Source organism: Canis aureus, chromosome 34 (genome assembly GCF_053574225.1).
Source record: "Canis aureus isolate CA01 chromosome 34, VMU_Caureus_v.1.0, whole genome shotgun sequence".
Taxonomy (NCBI): domain Eukaryota; kingdom Metazoa; phylum Chordata; class Mammalia; order Carnivora; family Canidae; genus Canis; species Canis aureus.
The window spans coordinates 29,776,196-29,802,693 of NC_135644.1; the positions used below are offsets into that span (position 1 = coordinate 29,776,196).

At 36.6% G+C, this 26,498-nt stretch overlaps 1 long non-coding RNA gene across 1 annotated transcript; it reads left to right on the plus strand.

Moving 5' to 3' along the window:
• Positions 1 to 272: 272 nt before the first annotated feature.
• LOC144304921 (uncharacterized) lies at positions 273 to 18,419 on the plus strand. The gene is made up of 4 exons (XR_013371918.1): positions 273 to 594; positions 14,248 to 14,349; positions 15,556 to 15,706; positions 18,289 to 18,419. It is a non-coding gene; the product is annotated as an uncharacterized LOC144304921 (long non-coding RNA).
• Positions 18,420 to 26,498: the final 8,079 nt, after the last annotated feature.

Sequence of the window (26,498 nt, forward strand, 5' to 3'; positions counted from 1 at the left end):
TTCTATTACATCTCGGGCATTGTCAAATGCCCAGACTCCTTCCTCTGCTGAAGAGAACTGGTTACTATAACAACCACTGCAGCAGGGTTACTAACCACACACACACAAGCAAAACCCACAACCTCGAACTGATGCATGTTCCTGTGTTCACAGTTTTATCAGGTAATTTAGAAATGGACAGCAATGTAATAAGAAAGGAAGAAAATGAAAGGGACTTCAAATTAGATATTAATGCAGAAAGCAAGTTTAAACGAAACAGAGGCCAGAGGGAAACCAGCGAAGGAGCTTGGTGGCTTCCACGTTGCGCTTCAGGCCTCAGGGCTCTGGCTGCGGAGGACGGTCGGGGGGCGGCACCGTTATTCAGAGAAGCAAAGGCACAACCTCACTTGACAGCCAATGTGTGTCTCTGGCTGAAATAGGAAAAGCTAACCACTGATGCCAGACAGAGCGATGAATGTCTATTTCCAAAAATGCACCCTGATTTCATAATAAAGACTACTACTGGGAGAGGTGAGAGCCTCTGAAGTACGAAGTTGGAAGCTTTAATTTTTATTTGATACTGGAGGTAGCATCTCTCCTCCTTTCCTTATCACCGTGAGTATAAAGTTACATAGCTTTCTTAAAAAGTGATTTAAAAGCAATTAAGTTTCATAAAATACAAGTAATATTTCTTACTCATAAAATTTAAATAACCAATATCTATAGTTTATTGATAAGCTGCTTTTTGTCATCATGTTTTTAATATTGTCATTTTTCCTTTAACAACAAAAACATTTACTCTATACCTGAGACTCAAATAATACCCTTCCAATACTTCTCCATAAATTTAAGACTGAGTAAAAGATGAAAATAAATTTAAAAATGTACCAAGAGTGGGTGAATATAGGGAATTTTCAAAGTCTGAGTCAGATTATAAAATATATTTTTTCTCTGAATCTCAAAAAATATATATAACCTTTGATTAAACTGTCTCCATTATATGTATATTTGGTAGTCAATCAGTAGCCCTTTACCTTTTAGGATTTAACTACATTGAAAATATCATATTCTTGTTACGCTGCTAAATTTCCTTCCACACAAGAGCATTATGACCCAAACAGTTTTACTCATTTAATGGAGCCATTTTTTTAAACATTTTATTTATTTTATTCATGAGAGACACACAGAGAGAGAGAGAGAGAGAAGAGAGAGAGGCAGAGGGAGAAGCAGGCTCCATGCAGGGAGCCCGACGCGGGACTCGATCCTGGGTCTCCAGGATCACGCCCCAGGCTGAAGGCGGCACTAAACCGCTGAGCCACCCGGGCTGCCCTAATGGAGCTATTTTTATAACTGTTAGAGAGTAGGTATAAAAACGACAATCTCTCATTTTAGCCCAGCTTTTCTGAAACTCAGAAGTAGTCAAAATATTTTGAAAAAAACAAAAAGATGTGCAATCACCTGGTCTCAACTGAGTTCATATATACCAAATTCTAAACTAGAACAGTATTTTTACAGTGAATTGATAAATATTGGTAAGCTTTTACTACTGAGCTGGAGTGTGTTTCCGTAAACACCAGACTTAAAACATTCTAGATAACTGTCCTGTATGTTAGAACAGTGAACACTAGAAAACCATGACAGAACATAGCCGGGAAGGTGTGAGCGGATAGCTTTAGCAGTAGTGTTGGTTTTGTTGGATCAAGTACTATCCGTGATTACGTTCAGGAATCACCCACCATGTTAACAAAGGCAGACTCTATAGGAAACTAGGAAAGGAAAGATACAACTTCCCCCCATAGCCTGCAGAATTTCTACACCAGTGAAATAGCGTTTTCTGTGGCTATGAAAATAAGAGCATGTTTCTAGACTTTAGATTTGATGTATTCCTATCTTATAATAATAGTAAAGATAATAGTAGGCATAATAAATTTATAATTAGTCTCTATGTTTTTTTTTCTGTTGAATTTTTTGTGTGTGTCAGGAATTCTGTTAAATTTTTTGGTTGTTTTTTAATGTTTTCTAAGGGATTTCAAATATGCATTTTGTTCTTTGCCTTCACTGTAAAAAAGATTCTACTAAACTAAGAAAAATTGAGATTCTTTTTGTTTGTTTGTTTGTTTTAAAGAATTTTTTATTTATTTGAGAGAAAGAGAGAACACAAGTAGTGCGGAGGAGCAGAAGGAGAAGAAGCAGACTCCCCCCGCCCTGAGCAGGGAGCCCAATGTGGGGCTCCATCCCAGGACCCTGGGATCATGACCTGAGCAGAAGGCAGACGCTTAACTGACTGAGCCACCCAGTCATTAATTTCTAATTAATTTCTTAATTAGAAATATTCTTTTCTAATTAATGATATTTGAAGTTTCATTCCACTTGTCCACACTTGACTGATATCTCAAAATCTAGTTCAAGTCCCTTCTTCATGAGGTTTACCCATTTATGTCAGCATTAAGTAATCTCTCATTCCAAATCTTAAAATACCTAATATATTTTGCTTTTGTGGCACACATTTACTACTGAATAGTAACTGCCATTTACATGAAGTCCTTGTCTTTAACCCTATTTCCCTAAGGCAGTAGAGCAGAAAATATGAGTCCTAGAGCTTTTGTAATCTCATGGGAGCTAGCAGATTTTCTTGAACACAATAATGGTGATGATAACCAGATATACATGTATGGACCTATTATTTTATTGACTGTGGTGGAAGGTATGTACATGAGTTTAATCCAAACTCCACCATATATTAGCTTTGATCAAGTTATTTAATATTTCTAAGACAATATATTAAGGCCTTCATAAATATTACCTCACTTAAGTTGCAAGATAACCTTGCATGACAAGCTGCGATTATTAGCTCAATTTATGACTGAAGAAAGGGTAACCTGGGGAGCTGGTTTAAGGGCCAAAGCTAGTCAATAAAAGAGGGCAGGATCTCCTTGATTGAGAGTCAGAGCTGTGGTCTTACTCAGAGAGAGGTGTAAATTTCCCCAGGAACATGAGACTATAACCCAATGGACAACATAACAATTTGTTTCAAGAAAAACACGTTGGGTGTATACTTGCTAGCGAAATGGATTTCCGGGTTATCGGGGGCCGACCAGGGGAAGTGAAGAACCAGGCATATGAACCCAAAGGACTTTCTAACATTAACAAGTTGGAACTGTTAAAGGACTACTTCCTATTTGCAGAACTAAGCTAAAAGCCTGCTGTTCTCCCTTACACTGGGAGGCTGGGTACTCTTGGTTAAATTTGGTCATAAGTTTCTCCAAAATGAGTAAGGACATGACCTGCCAGAGGAGGTCTGACGTCAGCTAGCCACAATTACAAGGGTCGTTGTCTTCAACTACAACTGGGCATTTGGAGTTGAAGCCGGTTTCCAATTAACCATTCAAAATTAAAACAGAATGTAGAAAGGGAGAAAAAGGAAATCTCTCAAGCACTTCTGCTTTTTAATAGGTTTGACCTTTTTAAAGTTGAATTTTGTGACAGTCTATGCTGCAAGAAAACCTGGAAGAAATAAAACTGCAAAGTTCTAAAAATATGAAGTACAAATTGTAATTTTTAAAAAGCATAACCACAATTCAGCTCAGATGTCCTAAGTACAAATACCTCTTAATTACCATCCCAACGCTCTCTAAGGCACACAAATAGACACAAATAGACGGTCTTTTCTGCTGTCTCCCTCTCTCCGCCAATTCCTCTCCTCATGGCTGTGCTAGCAGATCTATTTTGTCATAACTTCACTCAAGGATTAAGTGGATAGTCATTGGTTACATTCCTTCAGGCTAAAGCTCGCCCTCTCTTCTAAGTGCTTATGCAAGTGGATGTCTCATTTGCATTAAAGGTCAATGGCCACCCAGTGTGTTCTAGAGGCAAATCAAGAATTAGGAAGATCTGTTTTATATGCTATCACTTTTCAGAAAACTATAGCAGTTGTAAGACCCTGCCTGCCTAAGTCACAATCATTCTTGATCTCAGTTCTCTCATTCATGAGATAAAATTTTTCTAGATTATAGCCAAGGATGAAACTTCCATTCTATGCCTGTGAACCTACCTATCCTGCACAGCTTCCACAACTGTAATCTCTTCCATATCTTCTCTAACATTAGTTTATGTTTCTTTGCTGGTTATTAGGCACTGTCCTCCCCTGAGCTGATTTTCAAGCTTTTTCTACTATTCTATACCTATCCCTATCCATTTTCTTTCTGAATTCACTTATTCATGGGATCTCAACTGTCAATTAACTGAGACTGAATGCCAAATTTTCTATCTCCAATTCTATAACCATCATGTAATATCATTTTTCCAGGTGATTTATATTAGCAATAGAGATCATAGATCCTTACCATAAGGTATTTTCACAATCCCCAAGTTCCAGATTTTCTCAATCTTGGAGTCAGTTTATATTCCTTCAACATTGTTGTAGTTAATTCGCAGCTAAGTATTATTCTTTCTACAAACTTTCCTTTTGAGATTTGAAGTCACCTGCACCAACATAATTCAACTATCAGGAATGAGACCTGAGACCATTAATATCAACATAGCTCTTTGAGGATATATTTTCCCCACGAACATAAGAATATAACCCAATGGACAACTTAACAATTTGTTTCAAGAGAAAACATTGTTTTGCATCAGATATGAAATCTTCATATCCAGTAGGATAATCAATGCCAATGATGGAGGAAGCACTAGGTAAGGAAACATCTGAAGATGGAGTCAGAAGGTCAGAGGAAGCACCTACCAGTCAATGTGAGAAGCCATTACTGTGATGCTTTACCTTATGATTTTGGCTTGGGTATTCTTTATTGGCCTTGCAGAAACATAATCAGAATCTGAATTTCCTTTTAACTGACCTTCCTTACTTTCTTCTCCTTCATTGGTTGTAGACTTTCCATGGTTTCATTTCTATTTATCCTTCACAGACATTTCAAACAAAAAATATCTTGCATACCTAACCCCATCTTGTTAGAAATGTCTAAAGGTGGAGTCAGAGGATCATAGGAAGCACCTACCAGTCAATGTGAGAAGCCAGCAAATGCAACCACCTCATTTTATCTGCTTCTTGGAAGACCTGAATTATTATAACCAGTCGTGATGCAGCAACACATAACTGAAATAGCTGTCCATTTTTCCACATTTGTCTAAAACTGACCTCATGTCATATAATGAGATTCTATTCAAGGAAGTTATGATTACAAAATGTTCAATTATTAATGGTTATTCCATTATGAACTTTATGTAAATCACAAATTAGGGAAAAATATCCTTTGTTCAAGACAAGCATTCTCTTATTTTTAATAATATGATGTGTATTTTGAAAAGAAGTATCACATTCTCATAAAAATGTAGTTTCCAGGGTCACGTGCTTATAATGAGTGATCAACAAATCCTTTCTGAATACCTGTTTTCTGAGAGGTAAAAAGCCCTGAAAACAAACTGATAAGACACGGTGTATCTTCAAGAAGCATGTTTTGTATAATGGAGAAAATGAATAGACAAATATAATCAACAATATCATGAGGTTAACTCCTGGTTGCTCTATTCTCTTTATCTGTTCATTACTGGAATAGGCCAGTCATTAACGCCAGGAATGTCTACATTTGGCTAGGGTTTGCAAAAAGAGCAGTGCAAGGGAAGATAAAGAGCCAGCAAAGGGGAAAAAAAATAAAAACAAAAAAGAACTTAAAAAAAAAACCCAAAACACCCTAATTATAGACTCAGTGAGAATTGGAATGGTTCATGGAAAAAAAAAGTGGGACTTTCAAGGTAAGCCAGGCCTTTTCACACGGGCAGCCTCATTTTATTGCCAAAACAATCAGCAAAGTGGAGAACTCTTTCCTAATATAGAGAACTTGATGCTTAGAGAGCTTGAGAATCCAGAGCATCAAGGATTCTTTACATGTCAGAGTGAGGATTCAATACCCCTCTGCCTAATGTCTTCAAACATGGTAACTTACTGGAATTCAGAGAATAAGAAAGGAAATTTGAAACCACGGAAGCTAGGAAGAAAGAAAACAGAGAAAAAATTACATTAATAAGTAAGAGGTCATTAGAAACCTTCCAGATTACAAATTCATAAAGTGGGAAATAATCCCATTTCAAGGAGTATGTAATTAAGAAACCACAACAAAACTATTTAAAAAAAAAAAAGATTAAATTCAACATTTAAAAAAAAAAAGATTAAATTCAACATTTAAAAAAAAAAAAGATTAAATTCAACATTCTCCCCCCCTCCCCCCCATTTTTCTTCTAATTCCTGGCTGATGGAAAGTAAAAAAATCTTCAAATTCCCCAGTCAAAACCCTGGGCCCCCTTTGAAAGAAAAAAAGATTATTAAACCAGGCAAGTTAGCTCAATGAGTTGTTATAAATTAACAATAATAATAATGTCCTTCATTGAGTGGTGCTGTGTCAGACAATGCATTCAATTTTTATCTCATTTAATCTTTCCCAGAGGATGTGGAGTGGGCTCACAAAGTTAAAATTCATACAGCTTGCAAGTAGTGGAGCCAAGTTTCAAACCTAGGCAAAAGTCTTATGTCCATATGCTTTTATTTATAATTTAGTTGCTACCTTAAAATTGTGTTTGCTTGGGATCCGTGGGTGGCTCAGTGGTTAAGCATCTGCCTTCGGACCAGGGCATGACCCCAGAGTCCCAGGATCGAGTCTCACACTGGGTTCCCCACAGGGAGTGTGCTTCTCCCTCTGGAGGGTCTTTGCCTCTCTCTGTGTGTCTCTCATGAATAAATAAATACAGTCTTTTAAAAAAAAATTGTGCTTGCTTATTTTTAAAAAAAGTCTTATAACCACATGGTTGAAATTCCAAATGTTAGTAATCAATGTTAGATTCTTATATGTCCTAAAAGAAAAATTTTAAGCATAAATAAGCAAAACTGTATATATATATATATATTACATATATATATATAACTGCTACTTTTAAAACACAAACTATCACACACTGTAGACTTCTCTACAACTCGCTTTTTTTTAAGTTACTAATTTTCAATATCAGCTTAGTAAAAACTCCTTTTTTATGGCCACCTAGTCTTTTTTTTTTAATCATAATTTGTTAGCCAGCCCACTATAGGTGGACATTTAGATTATTCTCAATTATTTGCAATTATAACCATTAATATCCTTGCACTTACTTCATTTTACATTTCTCCCAAACTCCTCAGTCTTCCTCTCCATGATGCCTCTCCAAGGACCCAAATCATTCTTAGTATAACTCTGAGATAATCTTTTTTAAGTTAGAACATTTTGGGATATGCCAATCTGTCACTGTAGTGTTTTCCATTAGGCAGGGAGGTCTGAACATGAATGTTTACCTCAAAACATTTGTTAAACCAATAGAACAAATGGGAGACAAGGTTAGAAAAAAGGGTGAATAGAGTTTGAGGACAGTTAGGAGTGACAATCAGGACTAGCCAACAAGAGGTCTTTCCTAAATAATGACTCCCATGTTTTAAGAAAAGCTGCAGGCTATTCACAAATGTATATCACAGCTAAAATAACCTCCACAAATGTATATCACAGCTAAAATACCAAATGTGTTTTGGCAACTAATTCTCTCACCAAACATTTTGCCTGATGCCTAGACATACTTTAAAGAGCTCTGGAAGCTAGAATAATTAGTCCTAGAGGTTATTTTTTTTCCTCACCCATATTAATTACTTCTTTGGAGAGTCAATTCATAAAACTGAACAACTATCTTCAGCAAATCTATTTTATTTTGAGCTCTTTGGAGGATACTTGTTATATAAACCCACAGTAATGTTATGAATGATACCATTCTTGTTAATAACAAGGACTTTGGAAGTTTTAATGCTTCTATTTTGAAGATATTTACCTAATTTTATCTGTTCTTCTCTGAACACTTGTTCTTTCTGGTTCCCTCTTTCTGATTACACCAATCCCATTCCATTGCAATCTTACCTCACCCTATTAAGGAGAATAAGCTTTATTAAAGCTCTTTAAGGGCAGGTCAGTAGAGTGAAACCCTCATATATTAAAGTCAGAAGCTTAGAGGATGTTCAATAAATGCTATTGCTGTGATGATGATAAAATGACATTTGCCCAAGATAAGTAGGAATTAAGACAGAGGAGAGTTCTTTAGCCCTAGATTGCTCGTTTTCTGTTAACTCCTGATGATCAGAGGTTGAGCAGTCTCCAGTACGTTAGTGTCACAAAGAAAAGTTTCATTGTTATAAATCTTGCTGTAGAAAGCTTAACAGCATACAAATGATATAATGAAAATATTTCTCATACACACTAATTTACAACTAACTTTTGTTCTGAATTGAATGATTATGAAGACATTTATTGAGTGAAATTATAATCAAAGGGATAAAAGACCAGAAGCTGTTTCTAAAATGTAGGTGAACACTTCCTCAAGCAAGCAGTATCATTCAGTTATGACTTCATTAATCAAACATTTATTGTGAGCCTACTTTGTGCCAGCTGCTAGGATAAGAGCTGATGGTGTATGAGGCATGAGCCTGTTTCTGTCTAGTAGGAGACACACATATAACCAAATGAATGGTATGGAACCGTAGGGCTATAGTAATAATAATGATAATAACTTTGAAAACTAAGAGCTGGAACGACCCAACAGGTTTCATTTTATCCACTAAACCTCAGGGGTTGCTGTTAGCTTCTAGAGCATGATTGAGAAGGGTTTGAAATGGAGCCAGAGACATGATCAGTCAGTGATGGCTAATGGGATGGAGGTCAACCTGCATATTGTCTATTTATCGTCTCTGCTGTGTAATGCAGAAAAGGTGTATGCAGAGGAGGGAGGTGACCTGAGGTTTCAGAGAAGAGTTGACATCTGTGAAGAGCCTTGAAAATTGGACCTGTGAAGCAAGTGATATACAGTAGTCAAAGCAAAGGAGAAAGTATGAAGAAAGACAAAAGTTACAAAGTAGCTGCAGTGTTATGTTCACCACTTCCTGTAACTAGAAAGTGGGCTGGAAAAGAAGCCTGGGAATGATAGGCTAGAGTTCAACAGGAGACAGTCATAGGTCCCATTTCATGTATGCCGAGGAGCTGGGACGTAATCCCCCAGGCCAGTGTTCCTGGGAGCTCTTATCCACAGATCACTTGTATCAGCATTTTCCAAGCTGCTTGTTAAGACAACCAAATCAGGAAGTCTGGATATTCTGTTGAGAATCTTTATTTTTCATAAGGTGACTAAAAGTTGGGATCCCATGGTAGGAAACTAGTATAGCATAAGGATCAGACTTTTCAGGAAATATTCACGTTGAGCAGTTAACCCATGTGTTCACAAATATTTCCCACAGTAGAGGTGGCCAGGCCGGTGTTCCCTAACTGGCACCTGCCTCTCCAGGTCCTCCTCACAGGCCAAGCCACAGCAGCATTTCAGCTCTTTGAGTTTAGTTAGTAAGAACCTGCAGTTCCTGTAGTGAGCAAGTTTTAATGCTAGAATTTAATTGAAATTGGAAGAGCGCACTTGGTTTAATCCAAGCAATTTTTTTAGTAAATTGGAGCAAAAGAAGCTATTTCATCCTGGTCAGGAGCATATTTTCAGCTGTGAAGATAAAAAGCTTTAGCAAAAGAATAACTCTCGGTCATCACGATTGTCCAGGTCATGGCTAGGTTTGCAAGCCTTGCTTACTTTCAGCTGCAGACTTTGCCTGGTTCATCACGGAAAGCAAAGAAAAAAGCAACTGTTATCTAATGGAGCGCCCTACTTCATTAGGTGAACTGTTCCTGGCAGATCAGTAGTCCACACTACCTGAGATGTGTTCCCTGTTTTCATGGATATATAATGAAGTATACACTTCAATTATTGTTGTTGTTTATTTTTTCTTTGAATGAAGTTTCATGAAATATACCCAGAGATTTCAGATAAACATAAGAAAGTCCTGAGAGTTGGGAAGTGATTACTCTATAACAGTTTTTACTATTGTTATTATTTTATGGTACATGTGTTAGAAAATACTCGTTACATGATGTTTATTAGCACTAGGTCACTCATTCACTTCTTTATTCAAAGGAAATGTATTGCTTTTATAGCATAGAGACTCTCCTGGAGACTCATGACTGTGAATATAGTTTAAACTATAATAAATGCTTTGACGGAAAGTCACATAACTCCATGGACTATCAATTAGGATAAACAGAGCACATATAGGGTTAGGGGGAAAAAACCCTAGACAGTGACACTTGTTGTTGAGCTGTGAACAAAAAGTAAGTAACTGGAGTAAGTAATGATGAATTGGGGGAGTGGGAGTGGATTCTAGGTAAAGAGAATTTTTTATTTTCAGGCAGGGAGGATGACCAGTTTAAGGAACATAAAATGGCAGGGGTGGAGTGAGGGAAGAGTTTGTGCAGGTTGAGAATGAAGATTTATGTAGGGGCAGGCTGTGCAAAGTCCTCAGCCTTGTATAATTTAGGTCTTTTATTCAAGCACTTAATAAAATCAGTTAACACTTATTAAGTATACAGTATATATCAGGTTCTGTGAGTTTATTATACATAAATGGCTGTAGGATATGTTACCCAGAGAACCATCCACCTTTCAGCACTGACACACTCATTCTGCCAGCTGCCTGGAGTGTAGCCTGCAGACACACCGCCCAGTCCTCCTGCACTGACACTCCCATCCCTTGAATTTCCCTTGACCAGAGCAGCTTCCTTCTCTAAGATTATGTCCATTCCCTGGGACAACCCTCACCCAATGACTGACTAATGTAGTTGTACAGGCCTCTCCCCTTCATTATTGTGAAGTAAAAACAGTTTATAAAAAACCAGTATGCATTTTTATATAAAACTATAAAACTTTTCAGTGAATGAGTTCATAACAGTTTTTTTGGCTACTGACCTATCAGAGTGAACTTTATCTGAGAATTATGGAATATGCATCATCATATCCACATGTAAACTGCTTTGATTCCTCATATAAAATAAAAGTAGCATAATATCAAAAAAATAATAATCAGATAATCAAATAAAATGGATTTTAATATAATTGGTCAAATACATTGAAGGAGGCAAGCAGAGTTGTAGAGATCGCTTTATCAATCAGTAAGCAATTCATAAATGCCAGGTTAAAAAGCAGATTTTCTTCTTTTCTTATCTATATCTTTGCATTGATTGATATTGTTGAACCTTTCTTAAACTCTGTACTCTTGTTTTCATGACATTATATCCTCTGGTTTCTCCTCAAATTTTTCTGATTATTCCTTTTCTCTTTTAAGGGGTCCTCTCCTTGAGCCCACTCTGAAAGTGGAAGCAGTCATACAACTCAAGGCTCACATCTATTCCTATCACTCTTTTCACTTGTACTATTACTCTATTTTATTGTGCTATTGACTGTTCTCATAATTTCACTCATTTTTATGATTAAGCTACTTCATAATTTTTTTTTAATTTTTATTTTATTTTAGATAGGCACACAGTGAGAGAGAGAGAGGGGCAGAGATACAGGCAGAGGGAGAAGCAGGCTCCATGCACCGGGAGCCCGACGTGGGATTCGATCCCGGGTCTCCAGGATCGTGCTCTGGGCCAAAGGCAGGCGCTAAACTGCTGCGCCACCCAGGGATCCCTAAGCTACTTCATAAATGATGATAAGAGATTTTCCAAATGTCTTTTTTAATCCTCAACTTATTCCTCTGGCTTAAAATCTCCACCTTCAGGTGTTTGCTGTACAGTTTGAAACCTGGGTATAAAAACTCAAAATAAACCAAAGCAAAAAATCCTAAACAGAAATCTTAGGGTTTTTTTCCTCAAAGTTATTTTTTCTTCCATCTTATCTATCTCAAATTATGACTACATGTATTTATGTCCTGTGAGTCTTCCCTCCTAAATATTTATAAAACCTGTCCACTATTCCAGACCCAACCTCCATTTGGCAAAAGCAGGTTTGTTTGTTTGTTTGTTTGTTTGTTTTACCTCTTTTTTGGCCTCTGACCTTATCTACCTGAAATTTATCTTTCATTCTACTACCAGAGTGATCCAAGGAAAAATCCAAATTCAGTGTGTCTTTTCCCAACTAAGAATCCCTCAGTGTTTTCTTACTTTCTGCAAATATATTCCCAAATCCTTAGGTTGACACATAAGTTTCTGAAGATACGGACCCTGATTATCCTTCTAGTTCTAGGTCTTATATTCGTTTAAATGATTCATGGAGCATTCTATATGGTATTCAGTAGCACACAAAACATATGGAGAAATGAATTAATAAATTAATGCTATAAATATTGTAATAGATTATCATGGATGACTGCACAAAAAGATCTATGGGCAATAAAAGCGAAGTAAAATACCAACATTGCCGATAGCTAAGCAGTAGTGGTGGATAATAAAGCAGCTGATAGAGCAATCTGAACACATATGTTGCACCAATAAGACAATGAATTTGTGCACTGATTGGTATCTGTTTGCTCTAAGACTAGACACAAATGAAACCACCTCAGAACAATTGGGCAAAATCTTTTGACAATGAAATATTCCATAATACCATTCCCATTTTAAATAGTCCTTACCTTTTTTGAATTAGAGACCACTTCTATGGCAACTAAATGAATGCTAATGGCACTTTTAGAAGAAAACTGTGTATGAACCTGCCTTCACAAAGTTTTACATAAAAATTCAGTGCCTTCACTGAGCTTGGCTTAAAAATTCCTGCTATGATCAATCTTTAATGCTAATTAAATGACCCCTATTGCTTGGTTAGGTGAGGCTTAAGAGTTATATCAAGAAAAATTGCAATGGTATTATATACTCTTAGAGTAGATGATAAAACCAAAAGGCAAGTGATTGGTTTAAGAATATTATTAGTAAAGATTTCTGTTATTAAGTAAGATGTGTATCCATATCCTAAGAGTTTCAGAGAGGCATGTTGCTGAAGTAGATGCATACATGATATTTGAGCGTACATCTATTGGTACAGAAACAATTGTGAAGATCAAAAACATGGCTATTCAGACTTAATCTAAAAAATCCAGATGGTTGCCTCACGTGTATGTTAATTTTTAAAATATATTTATCTGGACTTTTAGTTTTACTTTTCCCTTAGAATTTAGGACACACACACACAGAGAGGCAAAAAGAACAATGCTTTAGCATCACTCAAAGCATTTAATTAGTTAAAGAATAAACATTGCCATTCACTTGTTTGGCCCCCTAGGCAAAGATGACATTATTTAAGGAAAAGAGAATGAAGAGCTGAGCCATAAGTGGGTGATTCAGAGCTGTATAAACACCACTCCTGGAGTATTCAGTATGGCTCTTACCCTTCATCAAGCTCAGGATTGAGAATCAGAATGATATGGATGATTTCCCCATCTTGCCACTTTGCCATCTGTCCTAAAGTAATCATTATTTTTCTACAACAATTGCATTGTGGAATCTTCATTAAGGAACAAACCACTACTCGGAACAATCAGGCTGGCATTGGGGCTGTTGGCCCAGCAAAGCACATCATTCATAAATTCCACATGGTCCGCATATGGTGGTTCCACTGCAGTCAAAACTGAAAGTCTATAGTTTTACTCTGATTGAGAGCTTAGAGACTAGTAAATCCAGTAAATCAAGCTAAATTTCGGTTTTACCTAAAGGAGCAAAAGTCAAGACCTTTGAAGTCTTCTTAATCGTGGGCAGTAATGGAATAATTAGATACTTTCACTTTACGATGTGTTCATTGACCACAGTTCTGCTTAAAGCTTCCCATTTGATTTTTATTCTTTTCCTTTGTACTCTGCTGTCAGCAATACAGATGTCATTTGAACTGGCTCACAACCACTGAAATGAGTGAAAGATTTTGTGTGTTTGACAATCTAATAGTGTCACGCCCTACTAACTCTCCCTAAGAATTGGAATAATTTTAAATGATGTGTACTAGATAAAAATGCCAGATCAGTACTCTCCTGATCCCTTTGTTCAATAGACGCGATCAATACCTGCACTAGCATACACGACCAGTGTGAAGCCCCGTAACGTAAAGTAGGTTTCAGCAATTGGGAGATGGCCGTATTTATATATCGTTATGCAATAATAGAAACAGAAAAGATCTCATCAAACTACTTTTGTTTTATGTTCTGGTGTGTCATTCATTTCTTTTGCTTCTGTTCTCTTTGCTTCTGTTTGGCAGTTAGTGAAAGTGAATCACATATGATAAACAAAGGTCAATCCTATACATACAATTATCTATGAATTCTTTTTCTTAAAATATATGAGATATTTAATCCTGATTCTTCATGCTTCTGATGGCTAACAGAAATATCTGGGATATTTTTGGCAGACTCAAAACTGGAGAACACCAAGTCAGCATGGGAGAAATGGCAAGTTGACATACGTCACATCTGTACTACTTTCACAAGTTCCTTTTTGTCTATGCAGAAAGGTAGGGTGTTCTTCTAAGTCAGATATGATATTTTACTGGGTAGTATAAAGAATTAGGAAGAATGTTTTCCACAATGTATTTGTAGAAGAAATGGAAATCTACTTTTGTCAAAGAAAAGTAGTTAGGAATTTTACAAGAATAATCCACCAAATTATTATTTTATAAATAACAATTGCCCTTCCCAGATATGGAAGCAAAAATTAATACCTTCTCTAATATCTATGTTTTGCCAAGTTTAAATCTAAAATATGGTCAAATATAGGTGAAAAATACTTTATACCTCATAGGATGGCTATTATAAAAACATAGAAAATAAGTGTTGGCAAAGACGTAGAGATATTGGAATTTTATATTGTGAATATAAAATGATGCATCTACTTTGGAAAACAATATGGCAGTTCCTCAAAAAACTAAAAATAGAATTACTATATGATCCAGCAATTCCATTTCTGGGCATATATTCAAAATAATTGAAAGCAGGGACAATAGCCATATTTATAATAGCATTATTTACAACAGCCAAAACTTGAAAGCAACCCAAGGTCCATCAACAGATGAGTAGATGAACAAAGTGTGGTATGTACATACAATGGAATATTATTCAACCTCAAAAAGGAAGGAAATTCTGACAATGCTACAGTATGGATGAACTTTGAAGTCATTATGCCAAATAAAATAAACCAGTCACAAAAGCATAAATAATATATGATTCCACTTATATGAGGTATCCAAAGTAGTCATAAAGTCTGAAAATAAATAAATGATGGTGGCCAGAGACAGATCTGTAAGAGTCCTGGGGTATATGATGGTGATTGTTGTACAACACTGTGAACATATTAAAACCATTGAAATGTGCACTTAAAATGATTAAAATAGTAAATTTATGATACATATATTTTGCCATAATTAAAAAAAATAATTTTTACAGTTTTATTTATTTAAGCAATCTCTACACCCAACATGGGGGTTGAATTCATGACCCTAAGATCAAGAGTCGCATGCTCTTCCAACTGAGCCAGCCAAGCACCTGAAGAAAAAACAAAATAATTTTTAAATGTAGATGAAATAAGTTTTAAGTATTTATTCTTTCTTATAAAGTTCCTATAGACCCAAATACAATGGTTGAATTTTTTGTCTATATTATTTTGTAAATATAACTAAAGTGGCATAACTGAAAATGTGCTCACCTTTCTCCTGCCTGTACAGTTCTGCTGCACTTCTTCTGTTTCACCGACCTGAATTTTCTCAGGGTTTAGCTAACTGCTGGCAACTGCATGGACACAGCCAAAATAAGGACCCCGCTTCCACCGTGAGTGACTTCTGTGGAGCTGTCTGCACAGATCAGTCATGGCAGCAGGTAGCCCCAGATTCTTGACAATGGAGAAATAATTTATTAAAAATTTAAAAATTAGAGAAAGCACTCCCTTTGAAAATGTGGTAATGAATGCATTTTTTATAATGAGGGAAAATGGTCTGGAAATACAACACGAAGTACTAATAGCAGCTGTTCTTGCTCTCTTGAACTATTTATATCTTCAGTTTTGTCCATTGTATAATAAGTAATTGAAAGATCAAAAACAAAAATAAAAAGAAAAGAAAAAAATGTAGTTTTTTTCTACGGAAGATACTAATATTCTGATAAATATAGATCACTCTGGAATCACATCTCACTTGGGATTTGATGACCTTCTTTTCCAACTCCAAGACTGCTTTTTTATGAAAATATTGTCCTCCACTGACGTTAATAACGAGCTCTATGTAGCACCATCTGCAGGTTTAATTAGTGTATGTTTCCCGTCTTTTTTCAAGTGATTGATGTAAGTGATGCTGAATGTGAGATCCCACAGGATTTCTTCAGCATTCCTCTCGATAGCTCCCCTTTACTCAGAATTATCTTTACCCTCTTGGAGCTCAGTCATGGCTCAGTCCACTACGTAACTGACTCTTTGTTCAGGTCGTGATCTTGGGATCATGACCTCAGGGTGGTGGGACCAAGCCCCACTTTGGCCCCTCTAGCCAAGCGCTCCGTGCTCAGCAGGGTATCTGCTTGAGATTCTCTCTTTCCCTCTCCCTCTACCCCTTTCCTCCCTCACTCTTTTTCTCTCTCTCTAAAATAAATAAATAAATAAATAAATAAATAAATAAATAAATAAATATTTAAACAAAATTAAGAATGATCTTTACCCTCTAATGTTTCCTATATTCCTCAGCTAGCTTCTAATCCAAGCTCTGTTTCAAAGGAATATTGACAAGCTGTCTCTGAGAGAGAAAAAGACTATTTAAATCTTTGTAACTACTATGGCTCTTAATTTTTCTTTTTTAAGATTTTACCCATTTATTCATGAGAGGCAGAGACATAGGCAGAGGGAGAAGCAGGCTTCCTGTGGGGCGCTTGATGAAGGACTCAATCCCAGGACCCTGGGGTCACACCCTGAGCCCAAGGCAGACACTCAACCGCTGAGCCACCCAGGCATCCCATCCTTTAAATTTTTTTAAATTAAAATTTACCTCTTAAAAATACATTGTACAGATGACACTAATGCCACAGGAACATTAAATCATTTTCTGTCATGGTTTTAATGCTAGTCTCATGCTCAGACATTGGCGCTTCTGTTGCAACTACAATTCTCTCCTGACAGAAAAGCCAGAGAAACCCAAGGTTGTTCTGAGGTGTGTAATATAGGCAAAACCAAGGAAAATACATTTCTCACTCCTCGAACTAGCTTTGTAATGTGACAACCAGTACCTCAGTAGAACTGCCCTTAAGGGGGCTGATGCTGAACATCCCAGAAAATCATGGTATCTACTCAACTCAGTTGAGGGTAACCATTCATGGTGGATCTAAACTTGGTTTTGAGAAACTGAATTGAGGTTGTTTGTAGATACAAGGCTTTTGAGAAATAAAGCAGCACTAAGCATTTTGAATACTGTTTTAATTACTTGTATTTCTTAGTTTTCATTATGCAGGCAATTAGATAAGTTTCTCCAGCATGAAAATAGGTCAATCAACAATTGTTTTATATTCAGTATTTTAAACCAAAGAAGGAGTCCATATTCCAAAGGTTTAAAAAAATTGTACAATAATTATCATCTTTAAGGAAAAATGCCACTAGGATTTAAAAAAAAATTTAACTCCCACTGTATCATGCTTACATTTTTTCAAGGTTCTCTCTGTGCTCAATTTGCAAGGGTAATTTGTCTCCAACACATTTCCATTATCTAACAGCGCCCCTTATTTCTTTACAACATCACAGGCCCAGACCATGAGGACACTGATGTCATTTTGACACACAGGCTGGCCCTTCCACCTAGACAGCCATCTGTGTTCTAGATCTTCGCTTTTTTCAAATTCTAATGTAAACATAACTTTTCTCTGTCTCATTTTATTAAAAACCACGTTTTAGTGAAAACTGCCTAATCTGATGAACTCAATGCTAATTAGTTCATAAGACTCCATGGTAAAATCTTTGGTAAAAACTAATCTACACCTCCTAGGGACAATTAACCTAAAATTTATACTGTGAGATTTCAGACACTATTTTTGGACTTAAGGAAGGAAATTTTTCTTTAGTCGCCTCATTGTTAATATCCCTTAATTATTTGCTACTTGACATGAGGACCTTAGATTTCTGGGTCGTCACTAGACCCAATCAATAATAATCTGAATTTCAACAAGATTTCTAGGGATTTATGTAGACACTAAAATATTTGGTAAGCACACTTTAAGTCCCATTACACTAATATTTACATAATAATACTGTATATGAATACTAAGACAATCCATTAATGCATTAAGACTGATGCACTGTGCATTAATACTAAGACCCAATATTTTGACTGTTATTCTGTGCAGGCACTGTGATAAGGACTTTGCATGTGTTATCTTACTTAACCTTCACAATAACTCTATAAAGTAGGTGTCTTATTGTCATTTTTCAGATCGGGTGCAGAACCTGAGAGGTTCCATAGCTTGTTCAATTCACAGAGCTGTTACTTGGAAGAATCAGCTGTTAAACTCAGCCCCACTGGATGTCTGACCATGAGAACTCAACCGAATTTTCTTTGTGCAGGTAGGCTTATGCTATGGCATAAGCCCATATGGCTATGGGCTTGCTTGGTAAAATAAGGAAGGTGTAAGGAAATGACCCTGGTGGGTTTACTATACCTAGCGGTGGTTGCATCCTCAGATGGAAATTGCCAGGAATAGCACTTTATCCATCCAGACTGGCTGAACAAGGCTCAAAAGCTCATAAATCTAAGAAATGATAACACCTATGACCTTCTCTGTTTTCTTGCTTTTTCTCCAGGGTCAGTTTAGCACCATTGTTAGCCATGCAAAAATTGATTTTTGGAGAATTGACCTTGCCTTGTCTCTACATTCTATGTTACCATCCTGGGGGATTGAAAATCAAAGTTTCAGATATTAGACATTTCCAAATATATCAGTAAGTAACTCTGCTTGCCTTTTCAAAGAAGCAGTATAAGGAAAATGTTTGAATGACTTTAGGAATGTAGCTTTTCAGACAGAAGCATACAGAAAGGACAGTATGAAATGGAAAATAGCCAAGAGGGAATTCCAAAATTAGTTTACTCTTTTTCTAAGATTTTCTAAAAAAATTTATTTACTCATGAGAAACACACACACACAGAGAGAGAGAGAGAGAGAGAGAGGCAGAGACACAGGCAGAGGAAGAAGCAGGCTCCATGCAGGGAGCCAGATGTGGGCCTCCATCCCAGGACTCCAGGATCACGCCCTGGCCTGAAGGCGGCGCTAAACCACTGAGCCACCCAGGCTGCCCCCAAAATTAGTTTAATATGAAAATTCCTCTTTTGATGTACAACTATATAGGATTATTTGTATAATACAGAAGTGCTTAAACTAAAACAGAAATTGAAACCATTCCCAAACTTGTCCTTAACAATTTTACTTTCAGAACAACCACCATTAAGCTACATGATTAGTTTTTAGAGGGGCTATCTCCATATCTAGCACTTATATCATTTTAATTTTCAAAAATTGAGATTATACTAAGCATGTTATTTTGTAACATGCACTCTTCTCTTAATAATAAATTATGAACATATCTTAGTGTCAGGATGTGAAGATCTATGCCATTACTTTAATGGCTATGGGTAGTCCATTGCATGGAGCCATATTATGAAAGGAATAATTTTTTTATGAATAAATATTTCTGTCCTTTTATTTCGCCATTATTGCACTACAATAAGTGTCCTGAACCCATATCATTGCAGACTTACATCCTAATATGAATACCGTGAAGGATAACTTCCTTGGTATACATTTAAGAGTAAACTTGACCTACATTGCCAAATTGCTTTTTTTTTATGTTTTTTTTTTTTTTTTTTGGTTTTTATTTAAATTCCAGTTAGATAACATGGAGTATAATGTTAGTTTCAGGTGTAGAATTTAGTGATTCAATACATATACAACACCCAGTGCTCATCACAAGTGCCCCCCTTAATCTCCATTACCTGTTTAACCCATCCCCCCACTCACCTTCCCTCTGGTGACCATCAGTTTATTCTCTATAGATAAGAGTCTGCTACTTGGTTTTCCTCTCTCTTTCCCCCCATGTTTGTTTCTTTTCGTAATTTCCACATATGAGTGAAATCATATGGTATTTCACTTAGCACAATACACTGTAGCTCCATCCATGTCACTGCAAATGGCAAGATTTCATTCCTTTTATGGCTGAGTAAGATTTCACTATACATAGGTACACACACACACACACACACACACATACACATACATACCACGGATTTTTTTTATATATTCATCAATCAATGGACATTTGGGCTCTTTCCATAATTTGGCTATTGTTGACAATGCTACTATAAAAATCAGGGTGCATGTGTCCTTTGAGTTAGTATTTTTGTATTCCTTGGCTAACTACCTAGTAATGCAATTGCTAGATCATAGGGTAGTTCTATTTTTAACTTTTTGAGGAGTCTCCACAGTTTTCCAGAGTGGCTGCAGCTGTTTGTATTCCCACCAACAGTGTAAGAGAATTTTCCTTTCTCCACATCCTCACCATATCCTGTGTTTCATGTGTTGTAAATTTTAGCCATTCTGATGGGTGTAAGGTGATATCTCGTTGTAGTTTTTTTTTTTTTTTTTTCGTTGTAGTTTTGATCTGTACTTCCCTGGTGATGAGAGATGATGAGCATCTTTTCATGTGTCTGTTGGCCATCTATACGTCTTCTTCAGAAAAACATCTGCTTATGTCTTCTGCCCATTTTTAAATTGGATTGTTTTCCGAGTGTTGAGTTTTATAGGCTCTTTATACTTTGTGAATACTGAGCTATTATCACGTTGTTTGCAAATATCTTCTCCCATTCCACAGAATGCCTTTTAGGTTTGTTGATTGTATCTTTCACTGTGCAGAAGGAATCTTCCTGCTTTGTTGAAGATTAATTGATCATATAATTGTGTGCTCATTTCTTTTGCCTCTTTTTGTGCCAGTGTCATACTGTCTTGGTCATTACAGCTTTGTAATATAACTTGAAGTCTGGAATTGTGATGCCTCCAGCTTTGCTTTGCTTGCTTTTTCAAGGTTGCTTTGGCTATTCCGGCTCCTCTGTAGTTCCATACAAATGTTTGGATTGTTCTGGCTCTGCGAAAAATGCTGGTGGGATTTTGATAAGGATTGCATTAAATGTGTATATTGCTTTGGGTAATACAGATATCTTGACAATGCTTTTTCTTCCAGTCCATGAGCATAGAATGTTGTTCCATATCTTTGCGTCACCTTCAATTTCTTTAACCAATATTTTATGCATTCTATACCTTTTACAAACTCTTTGGTTAGGTTTATTCCTAGGTATCTTAAGGTTTTTGGTGCAATCATAAATGAGATCAGTTCCTTGATTTTTCTTTCTGCTGCTTCATTATTGGTGCATAGAAATGCAACAGATTTCCATACATTGATTTTGTATCCTATGATTTTACTGAATCTGTGTATCTGTTCTAGCAATTTTCTGGTGAAGCCTTTCAAGTTTTCCATATAGAGTCATCTGCAAATAGTGAAAATTTGACTTCCTCTTTGCCAATGTGGATGTCGTTTTTTCTTTTTGTTATCTGATTGCTGAAGCTAGGATGTCCAATACTATGTTAAATAGCAGTAGTGAGAGTAAACATCCCTGTCTTGTTCCTGACCAGAGAGGAAAAGCTCCCAGTTTTTCCCCATTGAGGATATTAGCTATGGGGTTTTGTATATGGCCTTTATTATGTTGATGTATGTTCACTGTAACCCTACTTTGTTGAGGGTTTTTATCATGAGTGAACATTGTATTTTGTCAGATGCTTGTTCTGCATCTATTGAAACGATCATATGGTTCTTAATCTTTCTTTTATTGATATGGTATAGCATGCTGATCAGTTAGTGAATACTGCATCATCCTTGTAGCCCAGGAATAAATCCTTGTCTTTGTCCAATTTGTTGGCATGCAGCTTATCATAATATTCTCTTATAATTGTTTGTATTTCTATGGTGTGGGTTGTGATCTCTCCTCTCTCATTAGTGATTTTATTTATTTGAGTCCTTTCTCTTTTCTTTTTGATAAGTCTGGCTAGGGGGTTATCAACTTTATTAATTTTTTCCAAAGAACTAGCTCCTGCTTTCATTAATTTGTTCTTTTTTTTAATTTATTTAGTTCTGTATTATTTATTTCTACTCTAATCTTGATTATTTCTCCTCTTCTGCTGGCTTTAGGTTTCATTTTTTTCTTCTTTTTCTAGCTCCTTTAGCTATAAGGTAAGGTTTTTGAGACTTTAATTGCTTAAGATAGGCCTATATTGCTATATATTTCCCTCTTAGGACCACTTGCAAGCCAAAGGTTTTGGACTGTTGTGTTTTCATTTACATTTGTTTCCATGTATCCTTTAATCTCTTTTTTCATTTCCCAGTTGACCCATTCATTGTTTATTAGCATATTGCTTAGCCCCCATGTATGTGTGGTCTTTCCAAAGTTTTTCTTGTGGTTGATTTCAAGTTTCATAGCATTGTGGTCAGAAAATATGCAGGGTGTGATCTCAATCTTTTTGTACTTGTTAAGGTCTGTTTTGTGACTCAGTATGTGATCTATTCTGGAAAATGTCCTGTGTGCATATAAAAAGAATGTGTATTCTGCTGCTTTAGGATGGAATGTTCTGAATATATCTGTCCATCTTGTCCAGTGTGCCATTCAAAGCCATTATTTCCGAATTGATTTTCTGCTTAGAAGAACTGTCCATTGATGTAAGTGGGGTGTTAAAGTCCCCTACTATTATGGAATTATTATCAATGACTTCCTTTGTGTTTGTTATTGTTTTATATACTTGGGTGCTCCCATGTTGGGTGCTAAACATTTACAATTATTAGATTTCCTGTTGGATTGCCCCCTTTATTTTGATATAGTACACTTCTTCATCTCTTGTTACAGTCTTTGGTTTAAAGTCTAATTTGTCCAATATAAGAATTGCTACCCTAGCTTTCTTTTGACATCCATTTGCACAATAAATATTTCTCCATTCCCTCACTTTCAATCTGCAGGTGTCTTTAGGTCTAAAATGAATCTCTTGTAGGCAGAATATAGATGAGTCTCGTTTTTTTAATCCAATCAGACATCCTATGTCTTTTGACTGGAACATTTAGTCTATTTACATTCATAGTAATTATTGATTGATATGTATTTAGTGACATTTTATTACTTGTTTTGTCATGTTTCTGGAGATTTTCTCTGTTCTTTTCTTATCTTTGTCACTTTGGTCATTCCTTTCTACTCAGTGTCCCCTTTCATATTCTTGCAAGGTTGACCACCATTAGTGGTCATGAACGCCTTTTGTTTTTGTTTGGGAAACTCTTTATCTCACCTTCTATTCTGAATGATAGCCTTGCTGGACAGAGTATTCTTGGTGGCAGATTTTTGTCATTCAGCACATTGAATATATCATGATGCTCCCTTTTAGCCTGTCAAGTTTCTGTTGAGAAATCTGCAGTTAGCCTCATGGGTCTTCCTTTGTAGGTTAGGGACTTCGACTTCTTTTGTCTTGCTCTTTTCAAGAATTTTTCTTTATCTCCATAATTTGCAAATTTAATTAAAATATATCTTGGTGTAGGCCTGCTTTTGTTGATTTTGATGGGAGTTCTCTCTGCCTCTTGGATCTGGATGTCTGTTTCCTTCCCCAGATTTTCTCAAATAAATTTTCTGCCCCATTTTCTTTCTCATCTTCTTTTGGGACTCCTATAGTGCAAATGTTATTACTTTTGATGGTGTCATTGACTTCCCTAAGTCTATTCTTGTGTCCCATAATTCTTTCTTTTATTCTGTTTCATTATTTTCTGTTATTTTATCTTATATATCACTTATTCATTGCCCTGATTCTTCCATCTTTGTGTTCATTGCATCAAGTCGCTTTTGTTTTTGTTTTTGTTTTTTTTAAATTTTTTTAAAAATTTTTATTTATTTATGATAGTCACAGAGAGAGAGAGAGAGAGAGAGAGAGAGGCAGAGACACAGGCAAAGGCAGAAGCAGGCTCCATGCACCAGGAGCCCGACGTGGGATTCGATCTCGGATCTCCAGGATCGCACCCTGGGCCAAAGGCAGGCGCCAAACCACTGCGCCACCCAGGGATCCCCTCAAGTCGCTTTTGAATCTCAGTTATTGCACTTTTCACTTCTGACTGATTCTTTTTAAGCTCCTTTATCTCTGCAGTAAGGTCCTTCCTGAAGTCATTCTTCTCTCAAGCCCCATGTGTATCATTATGATTGTTGCTTTAAATTCTCCATCAGGCATATTACTTATACCTGTTTTGCTTAGATGTCTGGCTGTGATCTTATCTTATTCTTTCATTTGGGATGAATTCCACTCTCTTGGCATTTTGTCTAAGTCTCTGTCTTCTCTAAGTCTCTGTCTTCTCTATGTTAGAAAAACCCATTATGTTTTCTGCTCCTGAGAGTAATGGCTTTATGAAGAAGTAATGTAGTGTCCAGGGCCTGATACTTCAGGGTGTGTCTCTGGTGTGTGTCCTGTGTGCTCTGCTGTTGAGTTTTGGCTGCTCTGTCCTTCAGGCCAGTAGTCTGCAGAAGCTCTTTTTACCTGCAATGGGCAGTATTTGACCCTTGGCCAGAGTGAGATGAATTTTGACTAGGTGTGCTCTGGTCTGCTTGTTAATGAGACCTGATACTCCTTCCACTAGAACTGAAACCCTGCAGAACTCTCTGGTTGGGACATGTGGTATGGGCAGGGGTTTCTGCTGGTCTCTTAGGGGGAGGACCTTGTTGTGCTAGGATTGAGGCAACTTTGATCAAGAGCGACAGCCATGCCAAAGTCCTGGGGTATGGGACCTGGTGTTAGCAGGTTAGGCAGCCAGTGTCAGAACTGAGCTGCTTGCCACAGGTGGCTCTGTGGGGGTGAGAAATGGTGCCAGCTGGCTTCTTTGTCCCCAGAGAGGCATCTCTGTGAATGCCACACCTTAGGAATGTGTTCCAAAAAGAAGAAGAATCTCCCACTGTGTGCCCTAGATGTTCCACAGATCTCTGTTTTCATACCATCTGTGAACCCTTGCACCCAAGTTGTTTGCTTGTCTTCTATCCAGGAGCAGGGCAGCACCCTGAGGGTCTATTGCAGCCAAGTCCACCAACCTCTAAAACTCTAGGCTTCAAGCTCCTCTGGTTATAAGAACTCATAAAAACCATCCCCTCTTATTTTCCGAGCCAGTGACTTTGGTGAAGTGTTCTTGTGCGATTCCTCCATGTTCCTCTCTCTCACCATTCCCTGTGACCATAGCATTGTGATCCATTTCTCCCCAAACCATGCTCTGAATTCCTCCACCTTCTTTGATATGGCTTCTTCTCTCCTTTCAGTTGTGGAGTTTGTTCTGTCTGTCTTTAGGTGGATTTATGGGGTATTTAGAATGATTTGAGAGTTACTTAGCTATGTTGGAGGAAAGAGACAAGTCTAAAGTCCTCCTAATCTGTCACCATTCTAGCTTCTCCCAAAATTATTCTTTTTTTTTTTTTAAGATTTTATTTATTTATTTATTTATTTATTTATTTATTTATTTATTTGAGACACAGAGAGAAAGAGGGGGGCAGAGACACAGACAGAGGGAGAAGCAGACTCCCCCCCACAGGTTGCCCAATGTGAGACAGGTACAGGCAGAGAGAGAAGCAGGCTCCATACAGGGAGCCTGATGTGGGACTCGATCCCGGGTCTCCAGGTTCATTTCACATCCTGGGCTGAAGGCAGCGCTAAAAGGTTGAGCCACCCAGGCTGCCCAAAAATTATTCTTTTTTAAAAAGTAGCATCAGTTGACAATCCCTTGAGTAGTGTAAGAGTCTTCATATTGGTTACCTCAGACTTTTACAAATTTTACCTATATGACAGCTGATAAGTTTTATCAGTATTTTTATTTTTATTTATTTGACTATTAGCAAAACTGAACGTTTTCAAATTATTGATCAGTTATATTTCAATTTTTTTAAAGATTATTTATTTATTTATTCATGAGAGATACAGAGAGAAAGAGGGGGGCAGAGACACAGACAGAGGGAGAAGCAGACTCCCCCCCACAGGTTGCCCAATGTGAGACTCGGTCCTGAATCCTGGGATCATGACTTGAGCCACTCAGGCATTCCTATATAATTTTTATAATCTCCTATTTATATTTTGCCTATTACATTTGAATTATTTTACCTATTTTGCACTTGAAAGATTGTATTATTATCTATAGGATTTATTATGTATTATGGGTATTAATACTTTTCCCTAAGTTATGCACTTTTTCTTAGCTTATACAAATACTTTAAATTTTAGGAAATAAAATCTGTAAGTATTTATTAAGAAACATTATCATGAAAGCCAAGTTACCATATGCTACAATCCATTTTCGTGTGTGTCTGGAAAATATCATGCATATGTTTATCAAGCAAAACTTAGAATTTAATATATTAAAGCCTGATGCTTCATATAATTTTTGGTCATTATCAGCACAGCTAGAAAAGTTTTTATTTATTTGTTTCCATTCTTTATTTTTAGGTCTTAATAATGACTTCCTTTTTTTTTTTTTTTTTTAATAATGACTTCCTAAACTATTTTTCTTGGCAGTCACTTTGGACTGAAAGTCTCATCCTAAACTTTTTAA